The sequence below is a fragment of the Chlamydotis macqueenii genome, chromosome 3 (assembly GCF_036417535.1).
Source record: "Chlamydotis macqueenii isolate bChlMac1 chromosome 3, bChlMac1.mat, whole genome shotgun sequence".
NCBI lineage: Eukaryota > Metazoa > Chordata > Aves > Otidiformes > Otididae > Chlamydotis > Chlamydotis macqueenii.
Window position 1 is genome coordinate 43,718,045 of NC_141558.1, and position 25,597 is coordinate 43,743,641.

The 25,597-nt window shown below is 38.5% G+C and overlaps 1 pseudogene; it reads left to right on the forward strand.

The window, feature by feature from the left end:
* The window catches only part of LOC147601228 (uncharacterized), a 213,286-nt pseudogene that overhangs the window by 109,869 nt on the left and 77,820 nt on the right, over positions 1-25,597 (forward strand).

The window sequence follows — 25,597 nt, forward strand, 5'->3', positions numbered from 1 at the left end:
AATAAAATGTGTGTAGGAGCAACAGAAGAAATAGCAGAGTGTGATGAACTTTGCCGGTAACCTGACTAACTAGTGAGTGGGAAGAATTAAAAATCAGAGAGTGAGCAAAAGAAATGCAAGTGTAGGGAGAGAAAACCCTCTGCTGAGCTTCAGAGAAAGAGATCTATTTGCAACGTACCCTTCAGAGCGTCTGAGCGATCCTCAGCTTCAGCGTGTGCAGAACTAAACCATGGCTGAGGCAAGGGACTTGAAAAGGAGTATTTGCTCCTGTGATTAAACATCATCATCGTAAACACAGAGGAAGCAGCAGAGTTAGGATTAGCTCTGTGGGTTTTTTGCAAAATAATGTTGGCAAATCTTTTACCATTATTTTTGGAATTAATATATTATCTCTGTTGACTACATGGGTTATAAGCACACCAAGTATTGGAATGTATATTTCAGAAATTTGAAAAAGCTAATAAATAACTTCTATTTTTGTTTTATTATGTTAGAATTATTTCTTAAATATGCATTTTAATCTATGTATTTCTGTGTCATACATTATCTTTCAATCTCACAAAAAAGACAGCTCATGAAAATTTTCATTTGTGATTATGAGCTCGGACCATTGCTGTAAAGAAAACTACTCAGTCTAGCAATGCAGGCTGCAAAAAAAGATCTAGCAAAACTCCTTTCTGCCTGAAATCAATAATAAAATAAGTTCATTTCACACAAACACACATCTAAAGCTTTCATGACAGTCTAAAAAATGTAAAAATGCCTGCAGAGGATATGAGTTTATTGAATTTTCTTACTTTACTGTTTCATAGACTCCATCCTAACCAGATGGTATAATCTGATTGTATCAACCTAGAAGTATATAGGATTTTATTTTAATGTTAAAAAGGTCAGTAGCTTTGGAACTTAAATTCTTTCTGTCTTCTATACTGCACTAGAATCTCAGCACTGAAGTATTACCAGATAACTTTAATAAAAAGAAGTTGAATTTTATAAACTAAAATTTACTTATTCATTTCCTATATAGAGAGTTAAATTCTGTAGATGAATGCTTCCTAAGTATATGGCAAAGCAATATATACTTTATTGAATGATGAGAGAAATTTATATTAATGTAGTTGATATATCTATAAGATTTCTTCCAAAGCACTTCTGCCGTATGACTGTTATTGAATATTACATCTTTTTATCACCTCAGATGATATTCCAACATTTTAGTGCTTTATTCCAGCACTGAAAATATTTTACTCTTCCCAAAGACATGTTCTGCTAACTTCTGCATTAAACCACTTTTGGTTTGGAATTTGAGGCAAATTTTAAAATTTGGTGACAGATATACCATTTACTGAGCCATGCCAGGGTTTTCAGTTGGTCTGCAGCATGAATTCCTTTTGAAAGATTTTTTAAAACTTTTATGAACCTTCTTAAAATCTGGATCACATTAGACATAAAGGCTTAGGCATTTTCAGCACCGTGGAAGAAGTTTGCAATCATTTTCTATAATACAAACGGGCTTATTTAGCACTCCTGTTATGGAAAAGATTCTACAATAATAATGCTACTATTATAATACCATTTCTGTAATAATAGCACTTCTGTTATAAAACACCATTATTACAGAAATGCTATTATCAGACAAGCTCTGTTATTTAGAATTGCTTCTGCAATAAAAGTGCTAAAAAAGTCTGCTTGTATTACAGAAAATTATTGCAAATTTTTCTTGCCTGGCAGTGAAATTTTTCATTCTGAATCTTGTCTGTCGCTGTTGGAAAGTCATTCTCATACATTCTTCGAAGCCTCCGTGAGTTACTCAATATTATGTATTTAAAATAGGGAATTACTGAATAGGCAAATGGAAAAAAGGCCAGTCTTCATTTGTCTGATTTCCCATGTTCCTAATTTGTCATACACTTTTTGTCCTAGACCACAGCTCTTCTTTGGGAAGTGAGTGCAGGCCTGCAGTACAGCTCTTACCATTGTGCATAAGGTAGAGGAGGGGGGGAAGAAATAAAAAGATGTGGAGAAAGAGAACAAGCCCCCTCTTTTTTTTTGCATCCTGTTCATTTCTCCAAATTTGAGCACAGCTCACAAGAAATTACTTCCAGTTTCTCCATTTCACTTTGTATTATATTCTTATGCTTGTAACGCTCCACAAGAGTGAAATTCAGTCCACTGAGAAAAAACCTCTGTTAAACCCTTTGAACCACTTCAGCCATTAGGTTCAGATCTTCTTAATGAGTGCTCAGCCCAAGTACCACCCTGCTCTGATTATCAGCCTCCGTTTCCTGCCCACCACCAGTTCATAGCTCTGAGTCTGCGCTCCAGAGCCATAGGAGTAGCTGTCTTTTGGGAAGAAGGGAACAAAAGGATGAGCCATGCAAATGTAAATCTTCTAATTCTGCCCCCGCTTCTCCCATGTCCTGTGTTTTCTTTAAAAAAGTTTCTTTTCCACTACTCTAGCTGTTACATTGCTCTCTCTGCTTCGTGTCCGACTGCCTGCTCATGCACACAGAGCAGACAGTCTTTGCATGATGTGTTAATTTTAGTGTGAGCGAGTTACCTAGAATTACTGTGGAAAAGTCTGAGTCACAGTGTGAACTTTGTGGCAAGGACACAAACTAGTTCATTCCCAGAAGTCCCTTTCAGATATTTCTTCCTGACAAGGGTCATCTAGTAGGAAAATATTCAACCTGAAGTATGTGGAGCTGCAGCAATTGTATCCCAGCAGAAGATCCACATTCTAGGTTTCTGATTTTTGTCATAACTGGTTTTTGCTGAGACCAACTAATCTTAAAACTTGAATTAATCCTACTATTCATCATCTTTTTTTTTTTGGCTTAAGCAATGCTTCCAGTAACAAGAAAGTATCCATACTTCCACTGAAACAGTACTTTCTTTTAAAAAACATGAAAACCCAATCTCAAGTTCTGTCTTGCAGTTTTCCAAGAATGTAATTTGGGCATGAATTTGGAGCCATTAAAGGTTACTACTATATAGCTGTTATTGTGATAAAACTTTTCCAGTATCATAAGAGGAATATTACATCTTTCTCATTTAAAATTTCTCCTCACTCTCCTTCCCTAATTATATGTATTTTTAAAAAAATTGTAGCATGCATAGCATCAGACTAGAATTTTCTTTTAAAAATTGTTTTTGCATCAATTTTGCTATTTAGTGGAAAGAAAAAGAGCTAGTGATTTTGATGCTCTTTTGTACTCCTCTAAGTTGATAAAGGCTTTGTTTTTTCATTGCTAAATACATTATTTAGTCCATAGAGTTGATTAGTGCCTTTGGGTACCATATTTTCTTGAAAATAGCACACACTTTTGTGCTTATTTGTATCTCCTAATGCTTAAGTGCTTGTATTATCTTTTGTGTGTTATTTTTTAGTTGATACTTACCAGTACTTATATTGGGTAACATCTGCTGTTTTGGTTCGTCATTGCAATAGCTCCCTTAAGACTTTCAGTACAAAAAGTCATTTTATTGTTAGCAGTTACAGTACCAGAAAGACAATCTTACAGTACCAGTGGAATGGTACTGATTCTGTTTCTTTGGCAGAGCCAAGCACAAGGCTCTTGACAATTAGTAATTTGCTCAAAAACTTGATTTTTTGGTAAGTTATTTTTTTAAAGGCAGAATATGCCCCATAGCTTCAGCTGAAAAAAAAAAACAAATGTGAGCAATTTTAAAAAATCAGATATTTATTTCTGAAATTTTTGCAATGAAAATGTTGTCAACAATGTCAAGATAAAACTACTTTTGATATTTAAAAATAAAACACCTTTATTTTCTGTTTCAAGCATACATTCTTCATTTAATATGAAGTTTAAACAGAAGGGCTAAGTAAATTGGTGCCAATGATCACAGAATCTTAAGAGAGGAACAGCTGTCCAGAATTCGGCCTAACCCACTATTTCAATATAGTTTTTAGAGAGGTTCTGTAGCCCAGCATCTGGCTTAAAACCAGGGCAATTATGTACCCAGCCCCAGAACAGGTAGATGCTCAAAGGAGTAAAATCAAGCAAGCCAGAAAAAGAACAAGTAGGTAGCTGCCCTGATAACCATGACACAGGGGAATTTTGTAAATAAATCTGCCTTTTCACTGTATCATCCCTGTCATTGTGTTTGTTCTGAGGGGCACTGGTAAGTAACAGCAAGCTCTTATCCAGTGGTCTGCAGAAGAAGAACTGTGTAGTCAACTTGCCATGGTCAGGGTACAGCTGTATTTCTTCAGCTCATAAAGTAACAGAGCAAAGGAGTGAGTGCTGACTTGCTTACCTTTTCCACAAGAAGGTAAATTTTGGCTAGGGATGCTTAACTCTTAAGAAACCATAAATATTTTTTGTTGTTGTTGAGATGACAGAAACTGAAGGGAATAGGCAGACTTAACGAAGCTTGAATTAAATATGTTCATCTTCTTTAGAACCAGATTGTTTTACAATAGCCTTTTAAAGATCATCACGTTGGTAAACACATACTTCACTGAAAATTGTTTCTGGTCCTCCCTAGTAAACTGTGGCCCAGTGTTAAACTCTGTGTCAGATTTTCTATGTCTAGCAAAAATACATTTGCATAATCACCTGTTTAACTGCAGTACAATCCAGTAATGCTACTTCAGGAAAATTTAAATAATAGTCTAGAATTAATATATACATCATCCCAGTCAGTTTAAGTAAATCAAGGACTACTTTACTCCAGGGGACAATTTATTCTGTCCCACCATATAGGTCTCTTTGGACTGATAGAGCGTGTATTTCTGCACATGTGACAAAGCCTAGATAAGTTCTTCAGTAGCACTATTCAGGAGCAATATCATACATCTCTAGCCTGCCTCTTGGAGTTTTCAGTCCTTTGATTTATCTTTCAGTTATCCTTTTAAAGATAGTTTTCCAGTAACATTGTCAACTGACCATTCTGATAATTTTAAGTCCTTTGTATAAATTCAGGCCTTGATTTTGGTTTAGGGCTTGAAATGTGCTGCTCCTGTAGGTCTGTGCTATTAATGATCATATTCTCATCCTGAACTGCTGCAACCTACGCTTTTTCTGTAATGGGAGACAATATTTAAAAATCGGTAACTCTAGGTTTGGATTTTGTTCTAGTGAAGTTGTATGAAATGCTCTAGAGAATTTGCATGAAGTCACCAAGTTTCCCTCAGCTTGTAATCCATTTGCAAATCATCAATTTGTAATTTAAAAATAATTGCCATACTTCCAGGGTGGTGTTTGCTTAGGTGATTTTGGGTCTGTGCTACATTGTTCACAGTTGATACTGGTCTTCTATAAATAAAGACACAAATCTTTTTGTGTCATGGACTAAACACAAAACCAGTTTCTCTGCACTGAACTCAGCTTTTGTCAGTGGCCAGACTGACTAAAGCACTGATTTACAATTTTGACCACATTTCTTTATGAGAATTTTGCCGGTTCACTCCTTTGAACCATTTATAATCAACTTATTTTTGCACTTTGATACTGTATTTCCTCAGGTCAGCACCTCTGCACAGTAGTGAGTTTAAGATTTTCATTCAAGAACCTGGGTTTCTATTTAATATATTTAAATTTAAGGAAAAAGCACTTTCCTTTATAAAGGATTGCTTGCAACCTGTTCTTTTAGCTGATCTGGTTCCTTCTGCCTAAGGAACTTTTTTAGCAACCTGAATTGTAGACCTGTTGGGTTTACTATATGTCCTGCTATATGTTCTTCAGAGCTTCTCAATACCCAAGAAGTCTTCAAACTTTCCTGTGTTTGTTATGACTCCTCTATCTTTCAGTAATTTCACAGTCTTGATGAAGACAAGGCTTTGCATCTGCAAATTACTGCTGCAATTTTTTTCTTTGGCAGTTTACTGTCTACCTTCATCTTTATTTTGCATACATTTTTAATTGCATTTTGCTACCTCCTTTTTTTTTTAGTGCTAGTAAAAGATGGTATTTGAATTCCCACTGACTCAGTGCTCTAATGTCCAGCTTAAAGTTAATAAATGTCCCATTTACTTTCAAGTTAACAGTCTATTTATCTTCTGGTGGAATGATGGGCAATACTGCCATGAAAAATTCATCCAAGGAAGTCATGCTGCAATTAGCCTCTCTGCCTGTGCTATGCATACTTGGCTGGTGCCCGCGAACTTTCATGGACTGATATGAACCACTGCATGTCTTTAATATTTTTTAATCTGATAGATGGTGTGCTGTTTTTCATAGTCTGTGGAAGTGTGTGATCTCTTCTGAAGTGGCTTTGATTTTGTACTGTTATGCCTCAGGTATCTTTTCTGTAATCTGGATTTTCAATCTTATTTGTACTTTAAGATATTGTCCATTTCTGAAAGCATTATTCTTGAAGGAGTGATTCCTACTGCTTGGCACATTCTGCTTATGATGTTGCGTTAACTCTGGTCTCCCAGTTGTATCTATTGCTACATCATCCTAGTAAACTATATGGGGTTGGGGCATGGCCCTGAAAGCTGCCCTCTGCTCATTCCTACTGTTAACAATCAAGCATGGTCTCTGTCAGAGTTCTGTTCCATCTGTAGAAGAGTGAGTAGTACAATTCAAAATCTGTTCTCAATAGGCAGTCTACATGTGGCCAGTCTGGTTTTGGAGATAAGGTAGGGAAGCTGTATGGACTCAAGTAATGCGGTGCCAGTTGACCATAGGGCCAGAAAACAGGCCCTGGTCTGCTGTAATTCATGACGTAAAACTAGCCTTTGAAGTCCTTTCTCATCCCTTGACAGATTTTAATAACAATCTAGTCTTTGTCAGGAACTGGGTTAGTTAAGATTGACAACACTTGGATAAAGTGCAAATTCTTTACATTTTCTTTAGTTATCTTCAGATTTATTATATCCCTCTCAGAAAACAGGACAGTACTCATATTTTTGCAATGTAGTTTCATAGTTGATGTCTTTTATCTGAGCTAGCTGAAAATTATTGAGCACATGAAATGCATTAAAATCTGCTGTTGTCAGTAATCGAGTTATTTTCTGATGATCTTTTTTGACATAGGGAATTGACATTGATTGCAAATGCAGAGTGAGACAATTTGGTTCTTTTTGTCAATTGTTTTGATCCAGTGACCTATCAAAAACTGGATCTTCTTAACACACTTTAAACTTAGTAATAAGTATTCTCTTCTCTAAAATACTTCAAATTGTGTATCAGAGATCCTCAGTTCTCCAGTTGTGTGTTCTTCCACTAGTATTTACTCATTTTGCAATTTCAGTTTACAGGATGGTGCTCAACAAGAGTCTCCAAGCACTAAACATTATAGTACTCTGTAAATAGTTACAAATAATTTGCACAACCAATGTGCTGAACCATTTAAAAGTACAGTTCCCAAGTCACGCTACCTGCCGGAATGTTCTTTTTGTGGGGGTTTGTGTTTCAAATGGTGTAACTGATAAAATAATAAGGAGTGTACTACGTTGCATTAAGTCGTATTTCAGTTCAGGAAGGTTGGGAATAAAGGTGGAAGCTTTTCACATCACTGCATCTGAGCTGCAAATAGATAATGAGTGTTAATTCCTTACAAAATAAAATAGGAAAAATAGACTTAGCAGAAATATTTCTTCCATTCGTTCTCTTTCAGCACTTACATTTGAGAAGTGAAATTATGTACTAAACCAAAATTTGCTTCAATTTGAAAATATATAAATACAGAGTACTTCTGTTTTCACTACAGATGTTCCTAAATTAGGAGCCTAGCTTTTCTAAGTTCATTCTGTGGTCAACAGAGAGAGGCAGGCATTTCCTGAAGGGAATTGTTTTAAAGTACTGTAGCTAACCATGCCATTTTATTTCACCGTCACAAATGAGGTTGAGTACTATTCAACTCAAGCAGAGCTTGCTACCTGTAAGAGGCAAAATGTCATCAAATCCGGATTTTCCAAATGTATCTGTTTACAAGTGGTAAAGGAAGGGCAAGAGAGAAGATTCTACAGAGTCATCTATTTCCTTAGTGTTTCCTTTGGGACTAGGCTTAGTTTTAGACAGCTACATGTCAAGACCTCCTAGTCACTTATACACTGGATAAACATTTTTTAGAGTTCTACATAGGCATTTCATTCTATATTGTTTTCATTTTGTAGAATGTGAAAATTTGTTCCTTACAGAACATTTTTTTTTTCAATAACAAAATCTAAATAACTGCACTGCATGCTCATCTGTTTGTGACATACCATATTGAAGACTAGGAGTGGCTAATATTCTTTTTATTCTGTCCATGAGTTTGCCACAGTTCCTCCTGAAAATGTATGTTGTATCTGTCATTTAATCACTTACATTGTTTGTTTTCTGGATGTTTTGATTCACCTATAGACAAATAGACAAACGAAAAATCCCAAGCATTCCCCGCCCCCAAATCCCTTGTTATAGTGGAAGTCTCAAGAAACACATTAGAATGTAATTGTTATTGATGCATGAACTAAAGATGTTTGACCATAATTTTGCTTCCCTGGAGAGGGTTGGTCAGTTCACTGAAGTATGGAGGATATGAGTGATTCATCCCTTCTTGCCATCACGCATGTGTTGTTATCAAACCAAATAAAGTGGTATTGCTATCTGGGGAGCAAAAGTTAGGACATGTTGCAAAGAGTATGAGATATGGTTATTCCTATGTGATTTATCTGTAATTGAAAATATTTTACTGCTTTTAATCACTTTTTAACTACAAATGATGTATTGTGAAGTAACAAAACTAGTTTAGTCAATTACTTTATTCAATAATAAATTTCCTTTCTGAGCTTTCTTTCATGGACAATTGATTTTTCTGGTAGCATAAATTGATGTTTGAACTTTTTATTGACAGCTAAATTATCATACATGTTGTGATCTTGTTACTTTTGCCAATGCTGCAGCAACATCTGGTGGTATGGTAAAAGCTGATCAAGAGAATATTTCCTGTCTTCTGAATTCTGATAAGTTTTTGAAATGCCATCCTGCATCTCAGGAGTGAGCTCTGCAGGGAGTTATGCAAAAGTTTTTCATTTTGCTCCTGCTGGTTTGCCGTAGTTTAAAGTCATGTCATAGTAAATAATATGTTTTTTGACTTCAAATGGTTCTTGTGTTTAGAGATGTTTACAGAGAGTTGATAAACTATGGAAAGCTCTGAGCCCTTTTCTCCCCCAGTGAACAAGTCATGTAATCTTTATGCAGTTTGAGCTAGTATTATGAAGAAACTCTTAAGGAAAAACAATTATGCTGACATACCTGAGTTCTCTTCTTTGACATTTTACATGATCATACCAGTCTTTCAAAGTTGTGTGTAACTTCAGAGACCACTGTGGCTCATCCTTTATGGTTAGTTAGGTTGAAAATGATTATACATGATTGTATCCCGATGTTACCTCATGTATGAGAGTTTATGATAGATCTACTTTGTTTAAACATTCTTTTTTCTTTTTAGCTTTCTCTCTTCTAGAAAAGCTAAAAAATTATTTGATGACAGTTAAATATTTTAAAATGAAGTGTCTAGACCAGTGCTGATTCCGGAGCGATGTATTTCTCTAATTCAAGGCTCGTTTGATTAAAATATTTGTATATGTGATTAAGATAGTAAATGGAACACTATGAGTACACCAGACAGTATAAAATCCTAACATGAAATGTGTTCTTGATGAGTTCTTATTATAAATTCAGGTCTACTTGTCATCAGGAAGATTCACACATAAAACATATTTTCAAGTCATTACTTAACTGCCTCTAGTTTTTACACCAAAAAAATTCACTGATGTTAATGGAAGGCGGACTTCGGCCTCTTCAGGGACCTGATGGGCCAAGTGCCATGGGAGGTGGCCCTGGAGGGAAGAGGGGCCCAGGAAGTTGGTCTATATTCAAGGAGCACCTCCTCCAAGTTCAGCAGAGGTGCATCCTGATGAAAAACACGTCGGGCAAAAAGGCCAGGAGGCCGGCGTGGATGGGCAAGGAGCTCCTGGACCAACTGAAAGTAAAAAAGGAAGCCTATAGAGGGTGGAAGTGGGGACAGGTAGCCTGGGAGGACTACAAAGAGGCTGGGCGAGTGGCCAGGGATAAGGTAAGGAAGGCCAAAGCCCTGGCAGAACTGAATCTGGCCAGGGATATAAAATGCAACAAGAAGAGCTTTTATAGGTACGTAGCGGACAAAAGAAAGTCCAGGGAAAATGTAGGACCCCTCCGAAAGGGAACCGGTGTCCTGCTTACCCAGGACATGGAGAAGGCTGAGGTTCTCAATGACTTTTTTGCCTCAGTCTTCACCGACAAGAGTTCCTGTCCCACCGCCCAAGCTGTAGAAGGTGCAAGCAGGGACTGTGAGAATGAAGAACCGCCCATTGTACTCGAAGAGCAGGTTCGGGATCATCTGAGGAACCTGAAGGTGCACAAGTCCATGGGACCTGATGAGATCCATCCGCGGGTCCTGAGGGAACTGGCGGATGAAGTTGCCAAGCCACTGGCTATCGTATTTGAGAAGTCGTGGCGGTTTGGTGAGGTCCCCGATGACTGGAAGAGAGGGAACATAACCCCAATTTTTAAAAAGGGGAATAAGGAAGACCCAGGTAACTACAGGCCGGTCAGCCTCACCTCTGTGCCTGGCAAGGTCATGGAGCAGATTCTCCTGGAAACCATGCTAAGGCACATGGAGAGCAAGGAGGTGGTTGGTGACAGCCAACATGGCTTCACCAAGGGCAGATCGTGCCTGACCAATTTGGTGGCCTTCTATGATGGGGTGATGGCATCGGTGGACAAGGGACGAGCAACTGACATCATCTACCTGGACTTGTGCAAAGCTTTTGACACTGTTCCGCAGGACATCCTTCTCTCTAAACTAGAGAGACATGGGTTCGATGGACGGACCACTCGGTGGATAAGGAGTTGGCTGGATGGCCGCACTCAGAGAGTGGTGGTCAACGACTCAGTGTCCATGTGGAGACCGGTCACGAGTGGTGTCCCTCAGGGGTCCGTGCTGGGCCTGGCCCTGTTCAACATCTTTGTCGGCGACATGGACAGTGGGATAGAGTGCACCCTCAGCAAGTTCGCCGACGACACCAAGTTGTGTGGTGCCGTCGACACGCTGGAAGGAAGGGATGCCATCCAAAGGGATCTTGACAGGCTGCAGAGGTGGGCCCGTGCCAACCTCATTAAGTTCCACCAGGCCAAGTGCAAGGTCCTGCACCTGGGTCATGGCAATCCCAGGCACAAATACAGGCTGGGCAGAGAATGGATCGAGAGCAGCCCTGAGGAGAAGGACTTGGGAGTGCTGGTGGATGAGAAGCTCAACATGAGCTGGCAATGCGCCCTTGTGGCCCAGAAGGCCAACCGCATCCTGGGCTCCATCAAGAGAAGCGTGGCCAGCAGATTGAGGGAGGTGATTCTCCCCCTCTGCTCTGCCCTGGTGAGACCCCCACCTGGAGTACTGTATCCAGTTCTGGAGCCCTCAACATAAGAAGGACATGGACCAGCTAGAGAGGGTCCAGAGGAGGGCCACGAAGATGATAAAAGGGCTGGAGCACCTCTCTTATGAGGACAGGCTGAGAGAGTTGGGGCTGTTCAGCCTGGAGAAGAGGAGGCTCCAGGAGACCTGATAGCGGTCTTCCAGTACCTCAAGGGGGCCTACAAGAAAGATGGGGAAAGGCTGTTTAGTAGGGCCTGTTGCGATAGGACGAGAGGTAATGGTTTTAAAATAGAGGGGGGTAGATTTAGATTAGGAATTAGGAAAAAATTTTTTACGATGCGAGTTATAGAACACTGGAATAGGTTGCCCAGAAAGGTGGTGGAGGCCCCATCCCTGGAAACGTTCAAGGCCAGGCTGTATGAGACTCTGAGCAACCTGACCTAGTCAGGGATGTCCCTGCTCCTTGCAGGGGGGTTGGACTAGATGACCTTTGAAGGTCCCTTCCAACCCTAACCATTCTATGATTCTATGATTCTATGATTCTATGAATTACTCCTGTTTTCTGCTGGTGTAATTGAAAGTGGAATAAGTCTCATAGACTTCTAGTAGTAAAAAACCACAAGACACAATTGCATGTAGTAATTAGAAGAATAAATGAAAATGGTTTTAGCATGTTGTAAACAATGCTGAGCATACTCAAGTCTGTAACTTTTTCAAGGGAATAATCAATGGAGCCACTAAAAGTTAATGCGTACCTCTTAACTCTGCTTGATTACTGAAGACTTACATATAAAAGAACTTGTATGAAATATGAAGGAAGTCAACCAACAATGTGAGACAGACAGGAGATGCACATACCACCTACCTTGGGCTGCACTTCTGCAAGCAGCTGAGCAAGGCTAAAAGCTCTCAGCAGCAGGATCTTGCTTCCTTCTCTTACACTGCCCTTACTAGCAGCAAGATGACCCTGACTCCTTTTGGTGGTGAAAGTACTGGTGCTTGTTGAACCTTGTATCGAGGCAATTCAGTTTAGTAATGCCAATGAAAACTATCAGTTTTGTTTTATCTCTGGTTTAGTTGCATTTATGTTAGTTAGTTGAATCAGTTCCCTGAAAGGTCCAGTAGTCAGATGATCAGTGGTATCTTGCTTCTGTGCAAAAATACTTTCCCATTTCTGCAGGAGCTGGTGTTGGAATATGTTGCCTTATACAGAGCAATTGGTTTGCTGTCTGTCTGTGAAGTGACAGCTCTTGCTAAGTTTTGGCTAGCAGTAACTTGCTGCACTCTGGTGATGAGAAGATATCAGCAAAAGTGAGGAGCTTCTGTCTTTCTTAAAAGAAAGATACCACTGATCTGTATGGTATTAGCATCTTTATCTTTGGCCATAAATACAAAGCTTTGTAAACTTTTAAAACTAGTTTTCCTGACTTCTTTTCTCCTTTTAAGTGCCTAAGTATTAATAATAAGTAGGTAAATAAAGTGACAGTAGACATGTAATAGCACAGTGATTCCAACCTTTTGGTAGCCAGAAAATGGACACTAACGAGCCCAGATCTTCACACTTTGACCAGAAACACTTGCCATGCATCTCTAGCACCTTCCTCTTCCTTGGTAGGGCTGCAGATCTGCTACTAATTTCTCACTTTTGCTTTCACAACCTTCAGAAAATTAAAGGACCAAGCTAAGAAGCACCTGGCTGCATTGTGCGTCCTGGCATTGTTGTTCTATAAGTGTGGTGCTGGCACCTGGGCTGGCTCTTCCCAGGCTGGCAGAGATTCTTCGGCTGGGCTCCATGCTGCATCTCATTTGTGTGGTCCTTCATTCCAGAACAAGGTGTACAAGGAGAACCATGAGAAGTTGTACACCTTCAGTGTGTTCAGTGGTTGCTTCAGGTTCAAGAAGCAAGCAGCACCAGGATTTTTACATCTGGCTCAGGGAACTCTGAGAACCAAAGAAGCTGAAATGTTTTTAACATTGCACAATGACAGAGTTTATTATGTATTCATGCAGTGCTACTTCATGACATGTACAAGTATTCTTGATACCTTTTATGACATAAAATGTATTATGAGAAGGTGTCATAGTTTAGCCCCACTCAGGACCAAGCTATTCAGTCTGTCACTCACCCTCCCCACTCTCTGAGGGAATGGGGAAGAGATGATAAAACAAAAAAGGTCAAGGTTTGAGATGAGGACAGGGAGAGATCATTCAAGTTACCATTACAGGCAAAACAGACTCAACTTGGGGAAAACTATTTCAATTTATAATTAATAAAACCAAAGCAGGATAACAAGAGAAGAAAAAAACAACTTTGCCCCACCCCTCCCTCTTCCTGGGCTTAACTTAATTTGAATTACCTCTACCTCCTTCCCCCCACCCTGAGCGGCACAGGGGGGAGAAGGAATGGGGGCAAGGCTCACAAGGCTCGTGCTCCCCTCTCTCTGCCTCTGTTTCTGCTTCTTCACTCCTTTTTTTTTTTAACTTTCTCTTTCTTAAATACATTATCACAGAGGTGTTATCACTGTAACCAATTAGCTTGGTCCTGGCCAGTGGCAGGTCCGCCCTAGACCAAGCTGAGTCCACTGGACAAAGGGGAAACTTCTAGCAGCTTCTCGCAGAAGCTGCCACTGTAGCTCCCCCCACCTCAGGACAGAAGTATACTGGTTACTGAGGTATAGACATTTAAGAACTTGAATTTCCAGCCCTGTCTGTGTTCCAGACTCAGTGTATGACCATGAACAAGCAAGTTATCTGCTGTGTGCTTCGGTTTTCATTTCTGAAAACAGCATTCGAGTTGTAGCAGAAATGTCATATTTTTTAGTATTATGAAGTGTGTTTTTTCCCCCTGCAAATGTTAAGAATAGTCATAATAATTACAATTAATTATCAAACTAGGAAATGTATAGCACCTTCAGACTTCCAAGGAAATTCATATAAACTAAAGATATATAGAAATGTCTTACAGAACTGCATTCATTGTCACTAATTTATTTTAGACAAAGAACTGTAATCCCATGTCTTGGAGTCATCAAAGAGGCATTAGCTGTTAGCTAGCATGCAAAATACAGAACCCTTACTCAAAATCCTGAGATACATGAAGGTGTTCCAAATAATAGACTATTGTAAGGAGAATACTCAAAGCTTCCACTTCTCTAGATCCTCCTTCAAATAGTAGTTACATTGGGAAACATAAAAAAATAATTTGAACACTGGATTATAATTAATATGTTAACAATATAACTTTGTGATACAGAGTAAGTTGTCATGCTTTTTTAATAACCTTTGGACTTAAAATATTAATTTACTGAAGTATTTACCACTGTCTTTTCAGCTTCACATTAGATATTTTTTTTTACTTGTATTATCTTAATATTTCTAATTCACTGTACTTATGTCAAATTTCTCCACGACCTGATGTATTCTAGCTGATCTGTCTGTGGCTGTAAAAAGGAAGCATTTGGCAGGGAAGGGAGATTGTTTCAAAACTGTTGGATGAAATTCTTCCATGGTGTTGGGGATTTACTATACCGTAATCAATGAATAATTATTCCTTTGTGATGTTTATAGGGTCTGATGAGAGTAGGGTGGATGTAATTCATGTCCCTTTTGAGGCTGCCAACAAACTATAGAAATATTAAGCATAATTTAATTGCTTAACATTTGAGAGATGTCTCTAAGAGCATATTCAGGGCCTTTTGCAGACTGAGAGGAATAACAAACCAAGCATGTGGCCCAATTAACACTGGAAAGTGTGTCGTAGTTGAAATTCATAGAAAGACTAGTTCTACTGTTCCTTAAAAGAGCATTGTAAATATATCCCTCTAGCTTTGGAAGGTAAACACATCTCAAAACAGAGCTTCAGAGGTCTTTGAGTTCGGAGAAAAATACTTCTACTTTGTATCTTGTTTATTTTTGTATGTTTTTTTTTTTTCCAAGGACAGCAGATACCTGAATTGCACATGTGATGACGATTTTCACAGAGTAAGGGAAGATGGGCTCACTTGGTCCAAGGAAAACAACTTAAGTAGTATTCTTTCTCAATAAACAGTGGCAACTCAGGGCAGTGGTCTGTCTTCTCTCCATCTATTTTTTCAACCTGTTTGTAGTACTGTGCAGGATGTGCTTTGCATGTCAAAATATGTGTATTTTTATCAGAGTCAGAAAAAGTTAGATGGCTTTCATTCATGCATAAAAATAGAAGCTAACCAGCAAGGAACGCACCTGTATGATAAAGATTTTGATCTGGAAAATTTAGATGTGGCTGCAGTGTGAGCTTATCTAGGAAGACAAAAAGCTTTCAGTAAATCCAGGGGCAGATCCAAAAAAAGAGAGAGGGAATTTAGATACCATCTCTAAAGTGAATTTAGATAACAAAATCTAAAACTGAAAATCCATAGTTATCTGCCATCTAACCATGGGGTTAAGTGGGAAGATGTAGACTTCTTATTTATTAAGTTAAAATTCCTTGAATGCATAGAATTGCACTTGTGAACTTCTTCAGGACCGTCCCAATCTTGACCATGTTGAACTGGTAAGAATCTACACAAAGTGCAAGCCAGGTGATGTCCAGAAACAATTGTTTTTAGTCTATAATTCTAAGAAACTCAATTAGTGGCAGTCTCAGCATGTGCCTTACACATGGTAATTGCAGTAGACTCCTATCAAAATGTGGCTATTGACTTAATATCAGACTCCTAAAATAAGTCAATATAAGAACAGTTTACCCTTTTATAGAATGACTACATGTTTAAAAAAAAATCTTTAATATTTTAAAACTGGGTCTCTTTTCCTTCCTCTGGCTAAGCAGGTTCAAATCTACACTGTTCAAAATCTCTTATGCTGTTACACGCAAGGCTACTCTGGGTGGAAATCATGCTCTCCAGTCTTGCTTTGAAACTCTGCCAAAACTGAGATTCACTGTGTCAAAGAGACAGAGACATCGTAAGTCTGAGGACAAAGAATGTGACGAGAAAGTCCAAGGTTCTGCTCCCCTATAAACAGAGGTACTGCTTCAGTTCCTGAGTTAGGAAGGTTGGCGATATAGGTAAAGAGCTGGTCTTTAACAGTTCCCAAAATGCATTGTAGGTAGTTGCTGGTTGAATATAGTCATTTTAGGTAACTCACAGCTCAGGGCTTCACTGGCTTCTTCTAAAATACCTCATTTTCCCCATGTACTATTTTAGGAACCTGGGAACTGAACAAGAGATTTTTGATTTCACTCCAAGAATCAGAAACCTAAAAATTATCTCATTTTGGCAGCTAACTTCTAAACACTGAAATTTCTTCCTGGTCATGGTCTTGTTGCTGATGGTTGGCATCAAACTTAAAAATACCAGAATGACAGATATTTTTTGAGGATTATATTTTTTCTTGGATAGTCACAGAATCTGTCGAAAGAGTACAACAAAGACCACAGGATTTAAATCCTGACCTGAATTTGTGTGAAGGCCAATCTTTAAATTAGCATGATTGTTGAAGAAAACGTACTGTTTTGTTTGTGCAACACATTACATAACATCCATAACTTGGTGGTGCTTGTAGGACACACAAATACGTAGAAAGTACTGTAGTGCAATATACCCATACTATTTATCCATGAGTTATTTAATCTGCAGCTCTTTAGTACAGTTCTTTCTTGGCTTGTATTATCTATGGCCTTTCCTGAGCAAAGATTATTAATAATATTGAATGTAGCCCAACACTGTGATAGCATTGAGATATTGGTGGCTCCTTTCTGAGAATTTCTAGTATGGATATAGTGAGTTTATTTTATTTAATTTAATAATCATAATTTTATGGTATTTTAATACACTATGTCAGTTCTCAGAATGTATTTTATTAACTTGACAGAACATATTGTTAGGTTTTTTTTGAGCGCTGTATATATGTTGTATATTTTTACATAGTGGCTGCTTTTATTTTTCCTTTTGTTGGCTCTAAAAATTGTGCATGTAGGTTCTGATCCAGGGGTAGTTTGCTGTTTGTTACGTGTCTGCAAGGGAAGGGTTGAGGGAGTGTTGTCACCTGGTTGTGGACATGACTTGAGTAAATGCAATAAGATCCTATAGAAAGATTTATAAGACCTAAATATTGTATAATTTACTATTTTTACAATCAGCTCTCATAGCTATGATATGCTTTTCTGTTTCCATCCGCAAAAGGGAATGAGAAGCAGTAATTAGTAAAGAAAGATTTAATAACAGAGGAAAAACAAGATCAGAAGCAGCTTCCACGCATAGGAGATGGTTTTCTTCCTTCACTTTTAAAGAATTTTCCAAGGAGATTGCTGTCATTAGGCAAGAATCATCCTGCATCAAGGAATATTGGCTGAGAAATGAAGGGACAAGAAAATTAAACATGTAGCCTGCAAGTCACGGAAATCCTTAAAAGCAGACTATTAATGCCCCCCATCCCCCCACCACACACACACACACACACACCTACAAATGGTTCTCACCAACTCAATGTTACCTGGGAAGCTGTGGCTTGTGAGAAACGGCCAGCAAACAGAAGGCAGGGATTCAGTGCTACAAAAAACATGTTTTCCCTGGCTTTGCTGAAGAGAGTAAATATATTTGAAGGTATCCAACTTGCTAATCATCTCTCCTGCAAAACTTCTGGGAAGACTACTACAATGCTGCAAGAATATTCTATCATTTTAAAAGAGAAAAGCTTCTCCTAGAGTGTGCAGGAAAGGAGACCTGCTTGGTTGGGAGTATGATTTTGAGACAAGCAGTCATTGAGCATGAAACCATTAATATCAGAATTTTGCTTTAAAAGGTTTAAGTGACTGCTTCAAATCAGGTCACAAAAAAAGCTATAGTTCTGCACAAGGGCCTTCAGCCACTAAATTACGCTGAGCCATTTGAAAAATTCTTGTTCAATAAAGGCAGCAAACTTGCATGATCTATGAGGGGAGTTTATATAGTTTTCAGTAGTAATGCAAGGATACAGTACTTCCCTCTGCTGTTTCAGACTTGCCAATATGGCTATCGTTGCTGACAGCTTGACATGATGTTAGTTATTTTAAGTGTCAGATGAGAGTGGCTGATGCCATGGTACTGCAGTGCTCACATTTGTTGGAAAATTAGATGGTGATTTAAAAAAAAAAAAAGGCCTGAAAACCCTCAACAACCCAGCTGCTTAAGCCTCTGACTGCCTAGGTTTTTTACTGTGCTGGGTGTATAATTTGAGTGAGCAGTAGTGAACATGCCTGAGGTGTTAAGAGAATGATGCGTTTTCTGTAGGCATGAATACTCTTAAATAAAACAGGAACACCTTCCTGTCATTTGTTGTCTTCCAGAAAAATTTTTTAAAAGGAAACGGAAGCCAATTAGCCCGGAAGTTTAACCTCTTTTAGCTTAGCCTCTTTTATGGGAGCTTTTTAACCTTTTAAATAAATCATTTTCTTTCTTTTCTCCCCTCCCCTTTGAATCAGTTACTAGCATTTCTCATGCTGGGCCCAAGGAGCAGACTGCTTAAATTCAAGAATGATTTTGAGGGGATAAAGTGTACAAGATTTTGAATTCTTGCCATAAGTCTCTGGCAGACAGCCAGGAAACCTCAGAGGAATAGGGCTAATGAAGGGAGGGTAAAGGAGATCTGGAGACTGTGGCTGGTAATGCAGTATTCATTTAATTGGGAGCAGGTATCGGTGCAAACTTCTCCATTTTAATTGGAAAAAGAAGGGGGGTGTTAAGGAAGATGGAGAAAAATAAGAATGCATAAAGTTTTCAAGCTGAGGAGCCAAAGGCAGGCCTGTATATGGCAGAGAAAGAACTCAATTTAGGGCAATTTGCTCTGCAAGCTGGGCTGCAATCTCCCCTGGGGATAGGGATGAGGAAGAAAATGAAACCAAAAGAGAACTTGATAAAATCACCTAGCACAGACAATCTCAGTAGAATAGGTTTTACTGAGTTAAATCTGCCCCAATCAATGTGATTCTTTTCATATAAGTTACAAATAAAAAGCCACAAGATTACAATAAAAATCGAGGATGTACTGCTACTGATGTAGCACATGGGAGTCTTAAGGACTTGTTGTGGAATACAGGTTTTTTGCAACCATCATGTTTGTTTTTTTCTTTTTACCTATCTAGGAGAAAAAAAAAAAAAAGCAACCCTCATCTCTGCCTCCTCCTCAACCTTTTATTATCTTTAAACTAAGGTTAGTGGTAATGTGTGAACCTTACAGAGCTTAATTTTCAATGCACTGCAAAGCGGAACATACTGTAGTCCTGAAAGCGGCTAAACCTGAGCTCAACCTTGATTTCTGGTTAAAAGAACTGAGACTTTTTCAGATACTCTTTTTACCTTTATATATGACAGAAGTTATAAAAAAAAAGAAAAAGATACTTCCCATTGCTTTTCACCTATTCCTACAGCTGGGCGTAGGAAGATAGCAAGTGCCTGTGTTTTCATAGAAAAGGCATTATTTCATTATTTTCTATTGTATATGTATGCATTGTCTTTCTCAGTACAGATGCTAAAAGAGTTGGTGTACCAAGTGCTGAACAGCTGTTTGTTCTAAATCTGAGGGCAAGCCTGAGTGTATTTTCCTTTTGTCCTCAGTAGTGGGTTAACTTAAATATTTTGGTTTTAAGGACCTCCTTGGAAATGGTACTGGTATGAGCTGTGAGTGTCTGAGGTGGACAGCTGCTCTTTTGTCTGCACTGTCACACAGCTGAGAAAGATGAAGTGGTTCCTACAGGGTCATTAGTTGCAAGGGGGAGGTTTGTACCAGAAGGGGGATAACGTGAGATACACAACTCTGAGCATTTGGAGGAAAGAGCAAGAATTGGGGTAGGAAAAATGCAGGACTAGGCAACAACAAGGTGATGACTTGCAGTTGTAAGGGATCAGCTGAGATCTGTAGCTGAAATGAAGTGGTTTTCCTTGTCGCACTGCTGCAGCACTAATTTTTTCCGATCAACTCTCTTCTTGATGACTGTCTACACTGGTAAATAGAACAAAGAGGAACAAACAGGAATAGCATTGCTACCTGAAATGCACACAGTCCCTGGAATTTGTGGGTACTGCTGGGTTTAGCTTTGTTTCCTAAGGATGCTTTCCATTAGCCTGCTGCTAAATAGTCTGGCTAGCCATTGGACATGTTGATAGAGGACTGGAAACCTTAAAAATTGGAGGTTTCTAGAAGTTTTGTGAAAACAGACAGCTAAATAGAGAAGGGAGACTCAACCTGAATCTCTCTGTTGAAATGGTTACAGCTCACTTACTCCTCCAGGCAATGGCCAGCACAAGCCAGTCAGTAGAAAACAAGCCCTACACAGGCTGCACGCGGCTTGACAGGCAGCAGGGCAGGGCAAAGAAGAGGAACTGATGGCAAAGAGATGGCAGCAAGTAGGAAAAGGCTGGGCTGGGAACTGCCCTCTGCCTTTAGGAAGCACTGGACACTCCCATATAGCTCATGAAGCTTTGTCAGTGCTGTCATTGTCAAACTTCACAGACAACATGCTTAGCTGTGCTTGCCTAGAGCTGCCTTACACCCTGATTTCCAAAGCCATCTCATGCCAAGCTGTGTTTCTGTGTCTGTATGAACATATGCACGCATTTTTGAGCTGCGGCCGAATGGGATAAGGAGATTTTGGCACAACAATGAAGAATGACAATGGAATTAAGGGGATTTTTAAAAGAAGAAATAAAGCATTGTTTGTATTTAATATATGTGTATATGTATGTATTTAATATATGTATATTTATCCAAACATACACAGAGAACTTAGGTGTAGAAGTTTGTATGATGGCACATATAAACCAGTGTACTTCAGTACGAAAAAGACTACATTCTAACCAAGTGTAAAGTTCTTGTTGAAATGTGTGTACATGAGTATGTACATGTGTCAATAGCCTTTGTACATACATATATATTAATTTTATAGAAGTAGATTTTGTATTGCATTGAGTATTCGGATATTATTTCCTTTCCACTTAAAAAAAAAAAAAACAAACTAAACTCTCAGGCGATATGAACACTCTAACTTTTGTATAGGACTTTCAGCACTTGCATTATACTGTGACATTTGCAGGGATATTTAAGGAAACTAATACATCACACGTAGCCAAAAAGGATTATTTAAAGTTACAGTAGAAAGATGAGAGGAAAATCCTGTATTCTGTTCATGATAATTAAAGTAACAGTGGAAGAGATTTAATTCCCTTCTGATTGTATTACTTTAAAATTCACAATTAATCTGTGATAGTAGGCTAGATTCTGATTTTGTGTAAATGACTACAGCTCTGTCAGAGGTAGCTACGTTGATATGATCTGACATGCTGTCTTTTTTTTTTTTTAAACACAGCACTTAATGGAAAGACTACAAGCAAAATTCTTGTCTTGGAGACAGCACAGAAACTTTACTCGAGCCTCATTTCGCTGGTGTATGTGAAAGGAAAATTTGACCCAAGACTTACTAAGTAGTAATTATGGAAAATAATTTTGACATAAGCTAAAAGATAGTCATATTGCTGCATTTCCCAGCATATGTGGAAAGTTTTAAAACTAATTGGAATTTATTGAGAGACAAATTCTGAAATTCCATACAAATCTTTCTTTTACGTTAACAGACTGTGTCATTCACTGACTGAAAAATTCCAGCACAGATATGAAAAAGAGTAATATATTTTATATCTGCAAAGTACCTGTGTAACACCTTTCAGTTCTGTGAACCCAAGAGTGACTTTGAAGATTAATTTTGTGTCTGTTCTGTTATCAAAAGAGAGATTGGTAGTGGAAACAATAACATTTTTAAAATTCAGATCTCACTCTTTTTGCCTTGTTTTGTTTTGCTTTGCACATATGCAGTTTAGTTTAACAGCACAAAATATTATCTATAATTACAGGAGGACCTTTCTCTGCTCTTTTTCTATCATATTGACATGTCTCTCAGCTTTAGAATGTCCCTCTAGTTTGTTGCACTATTTATTGACTGTTCTCTCCTTGCAAATGAGGGAATTTAAGGGCTTCCTTCTTTATTTGGACAGTATGCATTCTTTCTGATCTCTGAAGTCAATTGCTGAATTAGTAGAAATTGTCTCCCACTGAGTGTAAGGTGCTTTATCAACTCACGTATCAATCTCGTTGTTGATAGGAATGGTAACACTTTTGTCTTAACACTACTGCTATCTGTAATAGAATTTGCTAGCTGTATTTACAGGTCTATATACATTTGCTTTTTATATAACTGTAGATATGATTGCATTGACATTCAAATGATTGCTTTTCCTGTGGGTGATTTTCTGTATGTATCTTCCTGTTGTGGGTGTGAATGAGCCTCTTTGCTTTAGCATTACCCATCTGGTGCATCTATGCCCATGACTGTTCAATGGACAGAACACATGGTAGAAGAGGGAACACATGGTAAATGCAGCTTGGGTTTAAACCATGTCCTACTCTTTCCTGGGCTTGCATTTAACCCGTAAAGTTTTTTTTTTCTGGATTGTTTTAAGTCTTCTTTTGCCTGTCTCTCTCTCTCTTTTTTTTTAAAAAAATTAATCTTTTTCATGGTTTCCTTGATTAATTTCTCAAACTGAGGATATGAGGATAAACGGTAGGAAGTTCTACCTTTATCAGATAGTAATACTAGAAGTTTTTTTTGTCTCAGATAGAAGCTTATTTTTGGAAAATGCTTAGGGATCTAAATCCTGTTAAGAGAGGCAGAAGAGGTAAATCTGTTAGATCTGTCTCAGATCTGAGTAGCTTTGAGCATTTGGGTGATGCCCAACCCTGCCTTTTTCTTCCAGCTGGAAAAAAAGAGTATCTTACAGCTCAGTGACTAGGGTAAGAGATCAAGCCTTCACGCACGGCCTCGAGAAGGCAGTTTCTCTAATGTCATCTTATTCTTTGCATTCTTTGAACTTCAACATCCTCAAGGGGATTAGGAGTACAGAGAGTCTCATGAAACCTACTTTTGAATTTCCTTCTGGCTGATACAGTTTGGTGAGAAGGCAGAGGACAAGAAAAACTTGGGCCTCTTACTTCACCAAATAAATGTTTGGTTCTTTTGAATTTTCAAAATATTTTTTTTATGGTCTTCCATTTCTAGAATATCCTCTGCTTCATATTAGGAACTGCCTGTATTACATGGGGGCCTAGACGTTTCTTCTGATTTGCCACCAATTTTATCTGTGCCTTCAGTCACAGTTAGCTACCTGTAAGAAGTTACTCTGGTAGCTTTGCCCACACCTTTATTATTTCTGTTAAGATGTGTCTACATTCCAACTCACTCCTGGAGTCCTATTAAGTACCTTTACTTTTTATTTTTTCTTTAAATTTATACCATCATCTGCTTAGGCAAGTTACTTGCTGCTGGCAAAGGAGGCACCAGAGCTGATACAAACTGCAATTTTCCTTTGATTGGTAGCAAGATGAGTAGCACAGACTGCTGTTCTTCCTCCATGTTTTGATCGGGCCCTTCAGGCAGGATGCTTATCCATATATATCCACCTCACAAAGCAGCCAGTCTACTAAAGACACATCATTTGACATCTTTAATTGCTCTTTCTTTGCAGAATAGAACTCAGCAGGTACCTCCAAATTTTGATCCAAGACTTCAGGGTTCTTTTTGGTTTGTCACATTCTATTCGTCCTCCTGCTCTTAAATGCCTAGACAGAAATTAAGTACAGTCATTGACATCTTCAGGGCAAATGAAATACTACAACTCCAGCTTCTGTTCATTTAGTGCCTTCTAATCAGGACCTTTGAAGGTGTGCCAGAAGCTGTGACTCAGCCTTTACTGACTCAGTTCTCTCTGTCCAAGTTTTGGAGTTATTTAGCAAAGCAAATGAGACATTATCAGGATGCAGGATACTGTGTGCCATGAAGTTTTGTAATTGCTGACTTTTCACTGTCTTAGTCTGGGAAATTTTGTGCTCTGTCATAAGTATTTGCTGCAGCAGGTGGTGACTTCTCTTTTGATTTTGAGGGGGAGAGAGACCTCTCCATGTTTTGGGAGGGAAAAGGTTTTGTGACAACTACAAAGCCAGCAACAACAGGAAAGAACAGAAGCTCATTGGGACCTTATGAAAGCTGAAAGTCTTAATTTGCTTATTTGCCTGTCTTGCATAAGGAGACAGTGAGTCTGCAGGAATGATTTAAGCGGCACCAAATTAGCTTATCAATGTTTTATCTGCTAGAAGATCCACTCAGATGGATGGCTTAAGCCATTCCAGCCAATTGTATAATGAGTGGGAAATTCAGGACCATATTATTGAAGTGATTTTCTGCAATATTGAGTTATTCAGTGTTGTTCCTGCAATCCAGGGGGAAAAGAGTGCAAAAAACCTTGAGAAATGTTACCTTCCGAGGTCAATCTATTTCTGAGACTCTACTCTGAAGGAGTTACTAGCTAACCTTCCGTATTAGGGCCTGTAGTTGTCAGAGCCAAGATAAAAACACCTGCTGTGGCTTGATTAAGGTCTCTAAGATGATCTCATCAGCATCTTTGAGGGAAGTTCTCATTTTGTTGTCTGTAGAATTGTTGTATGGGCTTCTGTCTGTTGACCTTTAGTTTAGACACTTGCCCATTCCTGGTTTTCCTTTTGTCTCTGAGTGTCTCTCTGATGATCTGTGGGAGTTACAAGATGCTCCAGTACAGCAGCGGGAACGTGCAGAATAACAGTACTTTGCAGAAAAAGGCAGTTGTACTTAACAATAACTGGATATTCTTTGAAATATACTGCCCAAAGATGTATCAAAACCTAGTTCCCTTGCTTACTTCGTTGGAGTCCTGCTATTATTTTAACTGAAAGAAACTTTATTTCTCATGTGTTATATATAGAAGTGGAGAGCAGGTGTGCTTGTATGGTAATGCTCAGACTTAAGAATTAGGTATATGTACTTTCAGCCACATGTGCATACAGACAACATATGTTACAAAATACCCCTTACTGGTAAATATGTTGTCTAAACATTATTTGTGTAAACAGTAAGCTGTTAGATCTTAGGCTTACTCTGCTTTCAGAAGGCTTCTCCTAACTAAAGGGACTTCTGAAGTCATAATCCATACTTCTGCTATTAGAAACAAGTGAGATATTTAATCCTTTCTATAACTTTAAAAAGATTGGTCTTATTGGGAAACTGCTGTCAGAACATCATTCCACATGAGGTTGTTTCCCTCAGTTTCCAACTTAACATTATTCATGGCCAGTGTATTTTTCTGTGCTTTTATGTTAGGTGCTGCTTTGTCTTTCCAGGTATATTCATTCCTAATGA